This window comes from Arachis ipaensis, chromosome B06 (genome assembly GCF_000816755.2).
Source record: "Arachis ipaensis cultivar K30076 chromosome B06, Araip1.1, whole genome shotgun sequence".
In the NCBI taxonomy this organism is placed as follows: domain Eukaryota; kingdom Viridiplantae; phylum Streptophyta; class Magnoliopsida; order Fabales; family Fabaceae; genus Arachis; species Arachis ipaensis.
In genome coordinates this window covers 59,599,042-59,609,643 of record NC_029790.2, presented here as the reverse complement: position 1 = coordinate 59,609,643, position 10,602 = coordinate 59,599,042, and the positions used below count along the sequence as shown (strand labels likewise).

The 10,602-nt window shown below is 35.9% G+C and overlaps 1 long non-coding RNA gene across 1 annotated transcript; it reads right to left on the bottom strand.

Annotated features, from left to right (window-relative positions):
- LOC107648606 lies at nucleotides 1,557-1,967 on the bottom strand. Its single transcript, XR_001621994.2, has 3 exons — nucleotides 1,867-1,967; nucleotides 1,685-1,755; nucleotides 1,557-1,593 (listed from the first exon to the last, which is right to left on the bottom strand). It is a non-coding gene; the product is annotated as an uncharacterized LOC107648606 (long non-coding RNA).

Genomic DNA, 10,602 nt, shown 5'->3' with positions numbered 1-10,602 from the left:
CATTGTTCATTCTTAATCTTCAAGTTGTTCTTGTTTATTTTCCTTGTTTGATCTTTAGTTTTTCTTGTTTTGTGATTTTTCTTATTTTTCTTGTACTTTTTCAAAATATCAATTTTCAAAAAAAAATTTATACATTAAATACCTTATTAAAACACTTTAAATTTATAACTCAATTGGCTAGAGCGTTGTGTTTATGTTCCTGGTAATTAGGAGTTTTCCTTTTAAAAATTTTTCAAAAATAATTTTTCTTTGATTAAATCTGGTGCCAAACTTTTAAGTTTGGTGTTCTCTAGTTATTTTTCTTTAATTTTCGAAAAGTTATTCTTAGTTTTCTAAAAGTTTTAAGTTTGGTGTTCCCTTTTATGTTCTTGAATCTTTGAATCTTGTTCTTGTTGTTCTTGTGAGTCTTCAAGGTGTTCTTGAGTCTTCTTTGTATTTTGATCTTAAAATTTTTAAGTTTGGTGTTCCTTGGTGTTTTCCCTCCAAAATTTTTGAAAATAAGGAGCATTGGATCTAAAAATTTTAAGTTTTGTGTCTTTTTATTATTTTTCTCTTTCCTCATTGAATTCAAAAATATCTTTTCCCTTTATTTTAACTGATTTTTCGAAAATTACCTTCAAAAATTCAGATTTTTATTTTAAAAATCAAATCTTTTCAAAATTCAAAATCTTATTCAAAAATCATATTCAAAAATTTTCAAATCTTTTCAATTAATTAGTCAATTCAACGTACAAATTTATTTTTATCTTCTTTTTCTTTTAATTTTCGAAATCTATATTTTATTTTCTAATTATTTTAATTTATTTTATTTCATTTTTTTCGGTTATTTTTTAATTAAATAAAACAAAAAAAATAAAAATAAAAAATAAAAATATATTTTACTTGCAATTCACATCATCTCCTTTTCTCTGCCATGGATCTAAGAGGAAATGAACAGTCTAGAAGGACTCTGGGGTCATATGCTAACCACACTACTGCTGCATATGGGAGTAGTATCTGTATACCCTCCATCAAAGCAGGCAGTTTTGAGCTAAATCCTCAGCTCATTGTCATGGTGCAGCAAAACTGCCAGTATTCTGGTCTTCCACAGGAAGAACCTACTGAGTTTCTGGCAGAATTCTTGCAAATTACTGACACAGTACGTGACAAGGAGGTAGATCAGGATGTATACAGATTGTTACTGTTTCCGTTTGCTGTAAAAGATCAAGCTCCCATCGGATCGGATCGGATACTATATCCGCATTTTTTTAGCTCGGATCGGATCAGATATCGGATATATCCGTGTAATAAAAGATTTGTTTTAAGGCCCTTTTTTTTCTGTTTTTGAAAAAAATGTCCATAAATATCATAAAATTAAAAATTAAAAATAAAATTGCAACTCAGCAATTAAAATTTATGACAACACTTGGTGAAACAACACATTAAATCAGTAATTTAACATACTAAAATAGCAACTCAACAATTCAGCACACTAAATCATACTAAAACAGCAATCCCAGCATACTAAAAACACTAAAACAGCAACTTGACAAGTTCCAATTAACACATCTCTTCTAGTCTTCCAATTGACACTATATCAGCAAGCATTCATTCCTATTAAGAAATAACGAGTGAGAAAAATTAGTAAAACATGTTGGAATAATAAATTATTATATACCAATACAATACAAGCACCATTGAATACCTAAGATGGTTGATGAGATTGCATTCCACTTTGAACTTCAGGATCTCCGACACTAGTAACTCCAGAAAATTCTATTCAATTCAACAATAACAAAATATGTCATGGTATGTCAATGCTCTAAAATGAAAGACAAAAAATGAATAATAATTAATAAAATACAAATGAACTAATTCATTATATACCTGAATCAACAGCGGCATCTCCTTCATCAAGCTCAACCAATATCTTAGCAGGCTTCAACCAATTTTGAGTGCAAATTAACGCCTCTATAGTGGTGGGACTCAGACAACTGCGATAAGTGTCAAGGACACGACCTCCTGTGCTAAAAACTGACTCAGATGCCACAGTAGAAACAGGAATGGCTAATATATCTCTAGCCATTCAAGAGAGAACACGATACCTCAAAGTCTTTCCTCTCCACCACCTCAATATATCAAATCCACTAAAATCTTCCGCCACTTCATCTTCCAAATACCTATTCATTTCATTTTTCTTCAACTCACTTAATTTTATCCTTTGAGTTTGCTTCCACTTGCTCATAGGATCTTCAATCGTAATACTATCATTCTCACTCATCTCAACACTAGGATTTGGTGTAGTATCCGAAGAAATGCTAGCATCTTGAGTGTCTTCAGGGGGTCGCAGTTTCCATATGCTATATTGCTCAAACAATTTAGCAATGATATCCTTCAATTTTCTAAAGATCCTTGAAGATTTCTCACTTTGACCATACATCTCAGACAAAGTAAACTGAATATATTCCAATTTATACCGCGGATCAAGAAAAATAGCAACAAGTAATAGATAGTTCAGAGATGGCTTGTTCACTGAAGTCAAAGGAGTAGAAGTATAAGAATGATCAGAATCATCCCAATACTTATCAAATTTAGCCTTTGTCGTTGTTGCCATTCCATTCAACACTAAATCATCACTCATAATCCATTTATTCAAAGTGCATAAAATCTTACACAATACATGGAAAAAAGTATTTGAAGTGACATTCAAAGAACTAGAGAATGAAAGCGTTGCATGATAGAAGATTTGTAAAAAATGTATAAACATACGAGCTCTACTCCAATCCTCATCACTAGGAGGCCCCCCATCATCTTCAAGGTATCTTTCAAAATGAGCATCTTCCCTAGCAAGACGAGCAAATGCCTTTTCAAATTTTTCGGCCACTTCCAACATCATATAAGTAGAATTCCACCTCGTCGGCACATCAAGAACAATAATTTGTCGACTTGTAATGTTTGCCTCATGTGCACACCTCCTAAAGGTTGCTAACCTAGACGGAGATGACTTCACAAACTTACAAGAAGTTCTAATCCTAGCAATAGATGACTGTAGATCTTTCAAACCATCACAAACAATCAGGTTTAAAATATGGGCAGCACATCTCAAATGAACAAATTCCCCACCCAACATAGTACAACCATTCCATTCTCGCATGATTTTAACCAAAGTATTTACAGCAACAAAGTTTGCACTAGCAGTATCCACAGCTCCAAAAGGGACTTAAGTTTAGTTTTTTCCTCTACATACAACTGCATACAATCCCTAGCAACTGTCATACGACTCGGAATCTTAAATTGAGGTTGCATTTCACCACAAAATCCCCTAAAACCAGTATTTTCCACAAACCTAAATGGAAGCTCATCAATTATCACCATCTTACAAAGTTCAAGCCTACACCGATCCTGATTAAAGTCTACTGCCTTTAATGTTGGTGGTTCCTCTAAATTAGAATTTTTGAACACAAGAGTTTTCTGTTTTTTATCAACATGATTTTTCGGGTTCTTCGCACAAGTTCTAATATGTTTTTTTAGGTTAGAGGTCCCATCTCTACGACTATGACATTGTAACCATTTCAAACAATGCTTACATTGAGCCTTAGTTTCCTCATCATTTTTTTGAAGTGATCCCAAACAATAGAAGGGGGTCTAGTAGACTTTCTTTTACCTGACTGGCCAGATTGTGCTGCTGTCGCCAAAGAAGGAGCATCACTTGAAGCTGGATTGGTATTTGTTTCTCCTCCCCTTGTTGATTCTTCTGGTGTAGATCCAGCGACACTAGGTGGAGTAGGAATACTCCCAACTTCAGACCCACTTGCATTAGTTGTAAGCGCTTGTTTATCAACCATTCTAATTTTCCAACACAATCCTACAGTTAAATAAGCCATAACACTATATCAGTTTACAAACAACAGACCCTCAGTGCCATATGACTTCGATTAAATAAACCATCTTAATTTTCAAACAATTAAACCTTTAAACCATATAAACCATCAGTGCCATATCTGTTCACAGTTGAATAAACCATTCAAATTTACAGATTTTATTACATAATAACAGTATAACACAATGATTCAAGTACTTTAAAATAAGCCATAACACTATATCAGTTTACAAATATTAATATTATTATCGTTATAAGAACAAACAATGAAATCAAACCATATCCTTCATAGGGTCTATGGATAGAGACAGCAAATGGGAAATCACATGGTATTGTCTTCAAGGATTACTTGACATTTGAGATATGAATCCAACATTTTTTCCCACCCTCGGAAATAAAGTTTACAAATTACATCCCATATGCTAATAACTAAATTTAAAATATTAGAATTCAGGCCATCATAGTTGACACCTTCAGAAAGAGACTTTACAAGGAATAAGTTAATAATTATGTAGCCAAAGTAATGCTTAATTTCTATCTTCCAGACTGGCTCAAAACATATCATTGGTTCTCTCTTCTCTGATGCAATACTTCTTGGATCTATTGATCATGAAATAAAGTTGATTGCTCTTAAATAAGGGACTACATTTTGTGAAAATCACTAGTAATTTGAAGTCATGAAATATTTTCCTAAAAATAGCTAACAATTTCATCAATTATTAAAACAGTTTTAAAAAGAGAAATTAAAATAAAATTAATTTACCCATAATACCTGATCAGTTGAAGAGCCGAGAGCAAAAACGATGGAGAAAAAGGATGGCTGGTCTGACTCTGACAGATTCACGAAGCTGCTTGGAGAGAACAAAAAATGATGAAAGTGACCGTGAGCACTAGAGGAGGTGACCGCACTACTGGAGGAGACCACCGACCGTGAGCGCTCCACCAGTGAAGAACGCGACCTATGAAGAACGTGTATGGAGAACGACACGATCGCCGTCCACCGCGTCGATGGAGGAGGCGACGACCGTGCAGCTGGAGCCTGGAAGAACAGTCAATGATGACCTTAGGAAACGGTGATGGACAGCGAACACTGGTGATAGAGCAAGGTAGAGCCGATTAGAGATTAGAAGGAGAGCCAGAGTTTGAGAGTCTGAGTAAGTGAGTGAGGATCTGAGATTGAGAAGAGAGTCCAGAGTTCAGAGAGTGAAAGAACCAAAGAGGTGAGGAGCGCCGTAATGAGGGATTTAGGGTTAGGTCACAATAACATAACATTAGCTATTTATATGATGTGTCATGTGCAGATCTGTGCGGATCTGCGGATCTGATCTGCGGGTATCACTGCCAAATCCGCGATCCGATCCTACCACAGTGCGGATCGGATCTGATCCGTTCCGATGACTCTGCGAATCGGATAATATCCGCGAAATTCGGATCGGATGCGGATAATTACCGCGGATCTGCGGATATTATCTGATCCATGTGCAGCCCTACCCACAGCAAGCATAAGGACATGGAAACAGTTATCAGACAAATTCCTGAATCAATATTTCCCTCCAAAAAGGATGACACAGCTAAGGCTGGATATCCAAGGCTTTAAACAAGAGGAAGATGAATCCCTTTATAATGCCTGGGAAAGGTACAGAGGGATGCTAAGGAAATGCCCCTCTGAAATGTTTTCAGAGTGGGTGCAGTTAGACATCTTCTACTATGGGCTTACAGAAGGAGCTCAGATGTCCCTAGACCACTCAGCTGGTGGATCTATACACATGAGGAAAACTATTGAAGAGGCTCAAGAGCTTATTGATATAGTTGCCAGAAACCAGCATCTGTACATAAGTAATGGGTCCTCTAGAACAAGTTGCTGAACTCAATCAACAATTGTGCTTTCTAACAAAACAGCTAGCAGAATTCAAGGAGATGCTTCAAGACACTAAAAATGATAATAAAAATATGGAGGCACAATTGAATCAGACAAAACAGCAGTTATCAAAGCAGATAACAGAAGAGTGCCAGGCAGTTCAATTAAGAAGTGGGAAAACAATAAATACCTCGCTTCAGAGCAGCAGAAAGCAAGGAAAGAACAACTGACAGAGGATGAGCAAAATATCATCCAAAATCCCTCTGAGGACAGTAAGAGCCCAGAGAGGAATGATTCTGGCGCTCAAACGCCAGAAAAGGATGGAGAGCTGGTGTTGAACGCCCAACCCATGCTCAGTTCTGGCGTTCAAACGCCACAAACAAGTAAGGAGTTTGCGTTAAACGCCCAAAGGAAGCTCAGTTCTGGCGTTCAAATGCCAGGAACAGGCAAGGAGTTGGCGTCCAATGCCAATCCAGCTTCCACCCCTGGCATTCAAAACCTAATCATGTGAAATATTCTTAATAAAATATCTAAAATTACTATTTTTTCAGGTTATAATATTGAAATTGAAGGAAGTAAAACCTTATCACCGATAGTTGACCATCGCATTCCTTGAAGACCCACACTAGGAGGGCATGAACCCAATGAATAGAAATATGGAATTGAAACATTATTTCCGAGAGTCAAAACATCTACTTTACCTGTGAACTATCAATTAAAGCAGCAAGGTCATTTCTACCAACATCTTTGACAACTGAAAGATATGCAAAGAGCATTCAATTAACAATACGTATAGTAGTTGCATCTAAAAAGTAATGTAAAATGCTTATAGTTTTCTTAGGAAACCATTCAATTAACTTTGGCTCTTATCCACACTACACTCTTACTTTCAAAATATTCACTTGACAATTGCAAGTTTTCTGTGTTACCATTTCATACAAAATTGCTGCTTCACTTGAAGTGTTTTATTGACAACACCACCCTTTATTAGAAAGGAAATTTGAAAAAGAAAAAAAATTTAACATAGGGCCTTTTCTACACCACTTGATAACCTCAAAGTTGTGCATTGCAAATTCAAAAGTTTTGGGTGTAAAGTGCATGTGAGCTTAAAGTTCAGAGAGGTTAAATTACTTTTTTCACTAAAAATAAAAAAAAATTTACTATTCTAGGAATACCCAAGAAATGGGTATATCAGTACAAATACAATATCGATATGACAACCATTTTACATTCTTTGTGCCAACATTCTCAAAGCAATATAAACACATGAAAGGAAGATTATACAGGACTTACTGCTAAGCTTGAACAAACATAGTCTGTAAGTGCAAAATCATAAAGCAAATGCAAAATAAAAAAGAAAACTCTTAACATAGTAAGAAGCAAAATTTACAAAAGATTGTAGAACTCCAAAAATCAGAACAACAAACCCTCAAAAAAACTGCAAAACCAGAAAATTCATACACACCAGGAAAAAGTGTGGCTGAATAGGTATTTTTCTTGTAGTGATTTAACATAAATTTTAGGGGCTAAATCATGATACGACAAAGTTAACAGCTTCCCAATACTAACACAAAACAATTGATTATAAATTTAAAGCCACTAAACTTGTCCTATTACCTTGTTCCCGTGGCTTTTAGCAGTATCACTTTCATCACTCCCTCAAAAACCAATTTGAAGCACCAAAGCAATTCCCAATTTTCTGGCTTCTATCTGCATAAGATTGAATAAGTTAACAACACTTGACTAGGCTCAAACTCAGATAACTATTAGTGTATTGAGATTTGCTTACCTCCTATTCCTCATACAACTTCTAATTCACACTCTATTATCACAAGATCAGAATCAGGAAACCAAAAACCAAGAACCTTTACTGTTTCTATTACCTGGGAGAGGTACTTTTCAACTAAGGTAATTAGCCATAGTTTAAAGAAATTTAACATTCAGTTATAATTTACAAGAAGCCTTAGACCAAGAAGTCCATGCTATGCTTTCAATTAGTGAACTGTGGAGTAACCAACATAATAATGTCTCAAACCTATCTTACAACAGTTTTGAAGGGATCTTACTTGTAATAATATTTGAAATGATTCATCTGAAATAATTAGATCTTTCTTGTAATAAAATTTTTGGTAATATACCAGAAGGGATCTCTGCTTTAACTGATATAAGACTTCAAAGGAATCAAATTAGTGGTCAATGAGATTTTAAGCTACTACAAGGTAGAATGCATCTCGTAAACTATGTATTCATGGGACAAGTTCTCATTTTATTAGATTGAATGATTGATTATAAACTGAAAAATATTAGCTCAAATATGAATGCTTTATCAAACTTGAATTCAGATTTCAGTAAACAACAACTGAATCACTTGAACTAAACCAAACTTGAGATTTCACTGATAACAGGCAATTAGTGTACCAAACCCCCAAATTAAAAACCCTAAATTGGAACCCTAAACCTCCAATTTCAGAACCAAATGAAAATCTATAAATACCTTCTCGACAATGGTGAGCAGAGAGAACGATGATGCTAGGCGCGCGGCGACGGTCGGCACAGAGACAACAAGCGTGAGATGCAACGGTGAGAGCAGAGACAATTTGGTTGAGCGGCGGCAGTGAGCGCAGATACGACGATGGTGACCAATGATGGTGAGAGCAGAGACCACGAAGGTAGATAAACGGTCTGGGCGGCGCGCTACGATCAGTGCAAGAGGGCGACTTAGCTTGGAGCGACAGTCAGTGGTTAGTGGTGAGTGGTGTGTGGCGGTGAGTGGTGAGTGGGGGTCAGTGGTGACTGGGGTTTCCGATTTGCGATGCAGGAGGGTTTTCTGAGGGTGATGACGATGAGGTTTTCTTCTAAACACGGGTGAAATGGTTCTTTGTGAGCTGATGAGTGTATGTGAGCTGAGTGTATGACGATGAGGGTTTTTCTTTGTGAAAGGTGAAATGGTTTTCTTCTCTTGGAGGGAAAATTTTCACTAAGTGTGAGCTGGATAAAAAATTAAAAGGGAAAAAATTTACAAGTGTTAAGAGGGAAAAAATTTACAAGTGTTAAAGTTTTTAGTTCTAGATACATTAGGCATCACTTTTAAAATGTATCCAAAACTTAATAAATAGGCTACCCTCTAAAAGCGTTCCCTTTGATACGAAAAGTGAATCTATAGGTATCAATCTACGGCTACGCTTTATAAGTGATTTCTATAATACCTAAGGCTACACTTTTTAAATGATGACATAATTGTGTATTCTTTTCTCTTATAAAAAGGCAACACGGGGAAAAGCGTAGCCTATTCATAGAATAGGCTACGCTTTTCAAATGTAGTTTAAAAGAAGTGTGGCTGAATGGGTATTTTTCTTATAGTGTTTGAACCAGGACAGAAGGTTCTGCTGTTTAACTCTAAGCTCAGGCTATTCCCCGGGAAACTGAAATCCCGGTGGAGGGGACCATATGTGATTACTAGTGTGTCACCATATGGCTATGTGGAGCTTCAAGACATTGATTCTAATAAGAAGTTCATTGTTAATGGATAGAGAATCAAATATTATCTTGAAGGCAATGTTGAGCAAGAATTCTCAAGGCTGAGGCTAGATTAAAAAAGCTCAGCAAGGTCCAGCTAAAGACAATAAAGAAGCGCTTGCTGGGAGACAACCCAGCCATTAGCAAAACTCTTTCTGTTATTTTATTTTATTCTATTCTTTATTTTATTTATTTTTAAAGCATATAAGTTCAATATTAACAAGGTAAAGAATCAATTGCATAAGTTCACAGGCCTACAAAAGGATTCAGAGCACAAAATAGGAAAAAGGAGCTCACTGGTAAGAAAACGCCAGTAAGAGTTATAATTGGGCGTTAAACGCCCAAAAGGAGCATCTACTGGGCGTTTAATAGCAGTAGAGATAGCCATCTGGGCGTTAAACGCCAGACAGAAGTAGCTTCTAGGCGTTTAACGCCAGATTTACAGCATCTTGGGCGTTCAGAAAAATGCCCAGTAACAAAGGAGTTTCTGGCGTTTAACAACAGTTGGGCGTTAAACGCCCAGACCAAGCACCAAGTGGGCGTTAAACGCCCAAAACATGCAGTAGTTGGGCGTTTAACGCCAGGATTGTGGGGAGTAGGCAATTTCGTTTTCAATTCAAATTTTTTCCATTTTTTTTTGTTTCAATTCATGATTTTTTGCACAAACATGTTACAAATCCTAATTTTTCAAATCCTTTTTCAAAAGATATCAAATGTATCATAATTCATAAACCCTTTTTTTTAATCCTCTTCAAATTATTTTCAAATTCTTTTCAAAATAAATCTATCTCTTTTCCTGCTACAATCTTTTCAACTCATCAATATCTTTTCCAAATCTTCACAACATCTTTTTCAAAACAAAGCTATCTTTTTCAAATATCTTTCATATTGTTCATATCTTTTAAATTTTAAAGTGCATCCTTTTCCTATCATACTTATCTTTTACAAATCATATCTTTTATCATATCTTCTTCAAAATTTTCGAAATCCCTCCCCCCTTCCCTTTAAATCCTAGTTCGGTCTCCCCCCACCTCCACAATTCGGACTTGGCTCTCCTCCTATCCCTCTCCTTTCTTTTCTTTTACTTGAGAACAAGCAAACCTCTAAGTTTGGTGTGTTTATCCGTGATCACTAAGCCAATACCCACTAAGATCATGGCTCCTAAAGGAAAACAAATCAACTCAAGAGGCAAGAAAGAGAATATTCCAAAACCACTTTGGAATCAAGGAAAGTTCTTAACTAAAGAACATTCAGACCATTACTACAAAATAATGGGTCTAAGGTCAGTGATCCCGGAAGTTAAATTTGATCTGAAAGAAGACAAATATCCGGAGATCCAAGAGCAAATTCGAAACAGGAGCTGGAAAGT